The sequence below is a fragment of the Calidris pugnax genome, unplaced genomic scaffold, assembly GCF_001431845.1.
Source record: "Calidris pugnax isolate Ruff unplaced genomic scaffold, ASM143184v1 scaffold44, whole genome shotgun sequence".
Classification (NCBI taxonomy): Eukaryota; Metazoa; Chordata; class Aves; order Charadriiformes; family Scolopacidae; genus Calidris; species Calidris pugnax.
In genome coordinates this window covers 15,802,073-15,810,170 of record NW_015094506.1, presented here as the reverse complement: position 1 = coordinate 15,810,170, position 8,098 = coordinate 15,802,073, and the positions used below count along the sequence as shown (strand labels likewise).

Sequence of the window (8,098 nt, the reverse complement as noted above, 5' to 3'; positions counted from 1 at the left end):
TTGCACTTTCAATTAAGTCTTAACAATAATACTGATGGCAAAGGGGGGGGAGGTACACTTAAATTAAAAAAAAAAAAAAAAAAAGAGTAAAGGCACGAGTGAACTACAGCAGTTAACAAAGAAATTGTAAAATTGTTCCAGGTTATTGATTGTAAACTACTTCTCCATTGTATTTTGTAGAAAGAACCTTACAGTCAACTATGTATGTGGCAAAATACACACAGGAACCTAATCTTACGAAGCCAAATCCCAAGAACAGTAAAAAGCACCCCCAAGCAATATCTTCTCTCCAGTTATAAAACACAAATCTGTTTGGTCTAAATACTATCAACCAGAATTAATTACATATTTTGTGCTAGAATTTAACTTCAGAGTGTGGTGAAAAGGAAAAAAAGAATACCTCATATGGTTACCTCTGAACAACCAGCAGTGGAGATAAGATTTGTTAACTTGAGAAAACTAATCAGTGCCTCTGACTTGTGGTAGCATGAGCACAGGTGATTCAAATGATGCCCAGGTGCATAAGCTGAGGACTAAATTAAACTCTCTCTAACCACAAGGTACCTTTGAATAATTGAAAATAATCTTAAAATTCAGAAGCCTGGCCTTTTAGAATTCTTAGAACAAGCTAGTATTTTTATGGTGTAAGCACTGGAGGAACAGTGGTGTGTGGTTCGTTTGTGGTTTGTTTTCATTTTAAACCCTAAAAGCGTGTGCTTTGTGTCTACTCTTTACTAAGACACTCTAAATTCTTTTTTAAAGGACTATTGGCAAGTTAATTGCACCATAAATCCCTACTGTCAAAACTGAAGTCCTCACTATCTTCTCAAGTCAGTATACTGTCACTGTGGTTTTTGAGAGCTCATGCTGAACAAATTTCTCTCAGGTTCTCCTCCCAGTGTTCAAGGCAACTGTTGGTGTTAGTCAGGCTGGCTACCTTTGGCAAACAGCATAACTCAGAAGACTTTTGACACTATGTTACATTAGAGTTATGTCAGAATTCAGTTACCTTTAAAAAAACAAAAACTTCTGTTAAAAACACTCTTTTGATGACATAAAATCTAACATTAAAATGTTTTTTCAAAGGTCTGCGTCTAGTGAGTTCTATTTGCTATGTGAAGCTCCATTTGTCCATGTAAACTTTTTAAATATATGCAAGCAGAGAACATAAGCTTATGCAAGTTCTCTCTGAACCTTATAACATGCCAAATCAGAGGATTTTGGTTTTTCTTTTTTTGCCAGTATGAAGTTGGACAGGAAAGCAATGATTAAAACACACATAAAGTAAAGCAATGGATACAAGCTAAGTCTCAGCAAGGAATTGTTTTCAGAAAAATCACAATAATTAGAAAAGGCTATAAAAATAGGACATAATTGTTTCTAAATAACAGAATGTCATTGCTGCAAAAGCTATTGGAGACTGGAACTGTTACCTGCCTCCAAATATGCCATATCCTCATATTTGACATAAGCCTCTGATCCTATTGCTTATGGTGACTGGACTTCAAGATAACCCTTTTTCATTCCCTGTTATTCTAGGATGGCATCTCAACCTAAAGAAACATTGCTGACTCACTTCATTTTATGAGACTTCTTCCCTTCATCTTCTATTAAGGCAGGTGCCAGCTGTTTCTTGATAAAATATGGATATATTTGGTGAGCTACTCTTACTTCTGGTCAGTCAACTGCTGATATGGCAGCTGAGAGATGAAAGTTTTCCTGTACTTCATATGTAATATACAGAATTTCAGTGGTATAAATCACTTTATAAATACCTTGGAAATACAACATGATCAGTATTAGTACCAATTTCAAAACCTAAATTATGTTTAGACTATCTTTGAACCAAGATAATTCCTACAAATAATACAAATATAGAAAATTCAACATGACAGAGAGTAAGAAAGAAATGCTATATAGAGCTTAAAAGCTTTAAAAACAGGTGGTGTATTTTTGTTGGGGTTTTTTTGTTGTTGTTTGGTTGTTGTTTTTTTTAAAAAAACTTTTAAAACAGTTAGGCAATAAAAATGGAAAATTCTGTCCCAAATCACAGGGAAAGAGTTTTTTTTTAGCTCTGTAGTGGTGGAGATGTTTCTTCCAACTTAGAAAAGCTGGCGACAAAGCCCAGATCATCAGGGGAGAGGCAGAAATACAGTATATTTCTCAGGTCAAATAAACTTGTCTGAATTCTGTAGTATAGAAATACTAAAAAGGAAGTAAAATGATCACTAAAGGAAGCTAAATTATATACGTCACTTGACTTCATGAAAGTAAGAGTAGTGTTTACTGATGCTGGTTTAGATGTAAGAATAAATGAGTAACAAGTTACCAAAGATGATTTTTACTACAGAGTTCTTCCACCCCTATTCTATTCAAACGCCTCATGCAAAAGGTTTAAGAGAAAGTAAACGACCTTAAAACAGATACATAGCTATGTGACAGCCCAATCACAAGTGACAACTACGCAAGGAAAAGCAATATGATCATCATCCATATAGTCAGAACACAAAAGAGAAAGTGGAAAGCTATGTCCAAAATAATAGCATTACACCTAAGCTGTCACAGTAATTTCTAAGTGGTTGGATGCCTCTTCATGTTTTGGTCTGCGTCAGGGAGTAATCTCATAATCATTAGAGGTCTCCTCTTTATTACTTCGAATTTTCTCAAACCTCTAATCGACTATCAAAGCCAATGTTCTCTCAACTGAACTATTTCTTCCCCACCCCAATACTGATGTAAAAATAGCTACCTTCTCCAGCACTTTTCTCTTCAAACATCCTCACTTTCTTGCTCTTTCTACCAAACCATCAAAAACTACAGTTTTTATTACTGCTTTAAAGGTCTGGAATAACTCCAGTTCCTGATCAGCTTTCAGCTGTTATTCTTCCTTCTGATGCCTACAATCACCTGTCACACTTTACTCACTTTGCAAAGTGGGGCAGGGGAAAAAAAAAAGTTTACTTGATGGATGAGCATTTTTCTTGTTGTTGCTGGTTTCTTCGAGAATAGCTGCTTATTTCTCTTTTACACTACTAGGGTTTCTGAGATCTTACACAGGAGAGAGAAATCACTAGCTTCTGCTTTATTATTATAAGGGCTAGTAAGCTGCCTAAACCAAATTATGCATGCAAACCCCATCCTCATTCTCCTTGACTAACTCATTTTTCTTAGTAGCCTCACCAGCCCACCATTAGAAATGAGTGGCCTGGCAAGTCCTTGCAGTAAATCATCCCAGCAAAGGTCAGTCAGCCAATGCTGTCCACTAGCACAGTGCTTGAAGAGTAAAATTCCCTTGCAAAGGTAATGAGACTTTTAAAGAAGAGTTTTAATAGGCTTGATATGCAGAAGTATATTGGTGTTTCTATTAGGCAAAAAGGAGAATTTTTTATGACTGCAAGACAGTTTAACTTATATGAAAACAGACAGAGAGCTGATTTCTTGAAAAATTAAAGACCTAGTAAAAAATCTATTGATTTATCATGTAAATAATGCACAAGTGAAGCAGCTTTTCAATATAATAAAATCCCGATGCTAGTGTTGAGCCTTAAGTACTCATACTCATGCAGACATAGTAAACTATCAAGCAGAACAGTATTTACAAAATAATTGCCTAAACTCTTTCAGAGAGAATGCTGCATACTCCCCCAGAATCTCCTGAGATTCCTGAAGACATCTAATCCCAGGTGCAGCTTTTATCCATTTTCCATTCAGTAAAAACTCTTTCTCTCCCCAGATGCCTCAAGCAATCAGTCGTCATTAAGTCCCCTCTCAGCACATGCTTCTTTAATTAGCTTTAGCAATATTAATCCAGAAACCGATAATTAGCCAGAAAGATATCTGCGCTGCTTGGAAACAAATGCATCAACTGGTTATCAAATGTATTTTATGTCTGAATTGTATTATTTCTCTAATTCAGAATGTGATTGCCTTGGGGCAAGGATATTGTCTCCCACTATTTTTTATACATCATGCATTATGAGTGCACTCAGTAAACAGCAAAACAAAAAGTCCCTGCAGCAAACTTTTCCTAAGTTACAAACATGCCTTTGATGATTGGTGTTCAATCCTTACTAGGTCCTCTTTTAAACTGGTGCCTTTGAGAAGGGCTCCCTGTGTCCTTCTTTCACTCCTTTCTCTCCCATTTCACTCTGCTGCCAGTTAAAAGGAATTTTTTTTTTAATCTATTCATTCAAAACTGAGGAGCACATGTGATATAAATTAATAAGTAAAAACTGAAACTGAAAGTTTTGTTCTGCATTTCTCCGCTAGCTATACAAAGTGATCAGAAAATCCAAAAATAGTCAAGTCCAAAAATGGAACACATTCTGATGATTGCCCTGAAAGAGAACTGTTATTTTAATTATATTATTCCATTTTAATTGTATTTGATGTGCACCCTGAAAATTTTAGCCCACTGTGTTTGCTTTGGCAAAATACCTTTCACTCCTAGAGTATACAATGTCTATAATTGTTGTCAATGTTTTAACAGGTTTTAGTATTTATAAACTACCAGCATTTTTTTTTAGTTATTGGAATATGTTAGTGTAATGAGTAAGAAGAAAAAATGTAATTCTTAAATAAGCTGAATGTGACTGCCTGAGGTATATTATATAAAAAAACATTCCTAGCTGTTTAATATGTGTAATTATATACAGCTCTGAGTTCCTCATAAAATATAGCATTATTTATTTAGGAGAAAAAGGTCTTTGCTGCACCACAGCTATCAGACTGTTTTACCTATCTGGTATAAGTAGCTGTTTGCATGTGCCTAAAATACTCTGGTATATTATTTGAGGGGAAGGGAACAACCACGCTGCTAAAACTGCCCTTTCTATGGGTAAGACCAGGGTAGTATACTTGTTAGGAAAAGTAGGTAGAACCACAAAAGTAGTTAATGAGTTTTGATGATACGGTTATGGACCTCAGAATAAGGAAAAGTTCCCTTATTAGCAGGTTATATTTATCATAGTGACATATGAAATATTTAAAAATAAAGAAAGGCTCCAAACAGGGACAAACAGGCTTTGTTATTTACTAGTGTTTACAAGTTGTGGTTACAACTGTCAGCAATAAAGTCTAAAAATAGAAACAGTGTGCTTCCAAGGAGAAACACCCAGATTTACACTGCACTTAAATGCTTAGCTTTCATGTCTTCAGTGTAACAGAAATCCACACTGAAGTGCTTTGTCAAGCAGCAAATAGCCTATGCGTAGAACACATCTTTGAGGATAAAAATATTCATTCCCCAGGCCAATTTAACTCTGCTAAAAATCCATTAAATTGAGAAGAATTATAGCAATTATTTGTTATTTGTTTGAATTAAAAGATGTGGCATGGAACTTACTGAGGAATAGTCTCCAATAAGGGCCAGAAATAGGCAATGAATTTTGAACCATCTAGGAAAGAGATGATTCTAAGTGAAGGGTATACTTTAATGGTGGACATTTAAGGTATGCAAACATCAGAAGATTCAATGTTTCCTATAGCAACTTCAGTCCTTCCCAATTTGCATATGAGCATTTCTGAAAACATTCCGTTTTACTGAACAATTAAATTTCCATTGTTCTTACAGAAATTTTATAGTAGAACCTTATCTGAATGGATAGCAAGTTTTTCCTACTTAGTCTACTACAATATAACAATCTTTTTCTACATCAACCCATTAACCACCTAAATTTATGAATTTTTATGAAAATTCATATACTTCCAACCTAAGAGTTATTACTTCCCTACAGCAGATGGCTTACAAAGTTTGGAATTTTGTGATATCATAGCTAAAAGCCATTCATTGTTTATTTTCTTAGAATTTTTCCTTTGTTTTGTGAAGTAATACATATTCATAGCTAATACTTCACTTTACTTCCGTTTTACCATTATTTTCTTTTGACATGTTTCATTTAAACTTGATGATCCATTTATGATTACACCCTGTCATCATTAATAAGATTTCTATTTCTTAAAGATTAACTAGCTTGATTTTCCTTACAACTCATTTTAAAAAAATAATTACTATGTACCAAGCCATTGCTTGATAGAAATTAATTTATGGTAAAGTAAGACAATCTCCTTTTGAACCAATTTTTCTGTCTCATAAAAATATATGTACATAAACTACTTTCTATAAAACGTATAAACTCTCATTTTACCATTCTTGGAATGTTCTGAAATTTTTTTAACTCTTAATTTTCACTATTAGCTCTTTCATAATTCTGCTTATATCAGTGTAGATAAACCTGTTAATGCAGCGTTGGTCATGTATTTTTGATTATTGGCATTACATTAACTTTTCACTTCTCCGGTGATGTCTCATTTTTCCAAGTTATTTTGAAAAAGACAATGAATGGCTCAGAAAATTTCTTGGACTGTTCTTTCAATGCTCTTGAGAGGAAGTGGCTTAAAAGTATTTCGTTTCTTTTAGCACCTATTCTAAGAATTGAAGTAATACAAAATACTTCTGTGTTCCTGTGAAATGCAGTCAGATTTTCTTCCCCCTGCCCCCTCTCCCAAGTACAGTAATCAGCAGTATTAATGCTACAAATGAGCTGAAGTCTACATTGACATCTTTTTCCTAAATATGCAGGAAGTTATTCTACCTTCAGAATGGACGTTAAACTTAGGCACACCTAAATCTCAGAAAACAGTCCGGTCTTCATGTTCTCCATGTTAGCCATGCTGGGTAACTCCTGTAGGTAACTTTTACCTGAATAATCCTCTAATCACCTATACCAGTTTGGGACTACCTGTTCTGCGAGCTCTACTTTTGAGGTCTGCATAGAATTTACCATGTCTGTATCTCCTGGGAAGTCCAAGAAAATAGGCACAATTAATACGGTGACTTTCTGAAAGTACTACTTAAGTTTTACCTATATAATTGCTGTGACTGTCAGTCACACTGTCAAAACCTAAAACGTAGGAACTACTCAGACTCACTGAAACTGAACTTAAATCTCCTGTATTATAAGAGGGTGCAAACCATTACCTCATAGCTTATTGTTCTCAATCCCTACTGCTGAAGCTGAAGGAGTATGCTTAGAGTCTGTCTGGACTCAAGCTGAAATATATTACAAAGCTGGGACTTCACAAAATAAGAAAGAATTGATGGTGGGCACTAAGGTGGTAGCAGCAAGGTAGGTAGCAGCTAGTGCAGAAGATACAAATTAGAGCACACTGGTTGATCTGGTGTCACTGTAGCCTCCTGTTAACTCCCTATCCAGTACGCTTTCATTACTATAAGTAAAAATTAGTAAGCACAAGCCTGTAATTGAGCTTAGCAAAAGCAACTTAAATTGTTTTGATAAGGAAGCACAGAATTTTTCTGAACATAATATTCTACAAACATTTCATATAAAATTTTAATACTGTGCTACAATAATGTGTTACTTTGGCATTCATTCCTCTTTCATTAAATACGCAGATTTCTTAAAAGACAGATACTCTTGTTTCCACTTAGTTCTGCTTATAAATGATGAGGCCAATGGCTCAAATCAGAAGCCACAGCTTGCAAAGAAAATGGAAAATTAGAGATTTTCAGCTAAGCAGGGTGGTTGTATCTAAAAGCACAAGTGAGTGGGATGTTTACTGTTTTAACAAAATTTCACACGTGTCAAAGACTAAGATTTTGCAAGGAAGAGGAAAGTAGCTGAACAGTATTTGTTTACTGTGTGTTTCTCAACCACACAGATTACTCAAAGAAAAATACACACAAAAAATAAACTGCAAACATGTAAAATTAATGCTTGCAGTGCAAGTGCACCCTTGTAAATTGGATTGCCTATAAAATAAATAATTAATGATGAGTGTTATTTTTGATAAGTATGATTTATTCCACTGCTCATCCCATGCCATTAGATAAAAATGCACAATTAGAGATCCAAGCAGCAGCTCTATTCATTTCAGCTGTCTGCCAAATGTTATGTTATGCTTGCATTTTCATTTAATGACTGTGAAGAAAGAGAGGAAGATACGCAACTTGGTTTTTATCAATCTGGAAAACTATGGATTAGAAGAAAACTTTGTTTCTAAATCAGATATTCTCTACCTTTTTTCACTCTTTCAGCCTTACGCAGCAAATACTTAGCCTAAATTCTATATACTGATT

The 8,098-nt window shown here is 34.7% G+C and overlaps 1 protein-coding gene across 11 annotated transcripts in view; it reads right to left on the bottom strand.

Moving 5' to 3' along the window:
• The window catches only part of PPFIA2 (protein tyrosine phosphatase, receptor type, f polypeptide (PTPRF), interacting protein (liprin), alpha 2), a 326,824-nt gene that overhangs the window by 73,139 nt on the left and 245,587 nt on the right, over nucleotides 1–8,098 (bottom strand). The window lies entirely within an intron of this gene.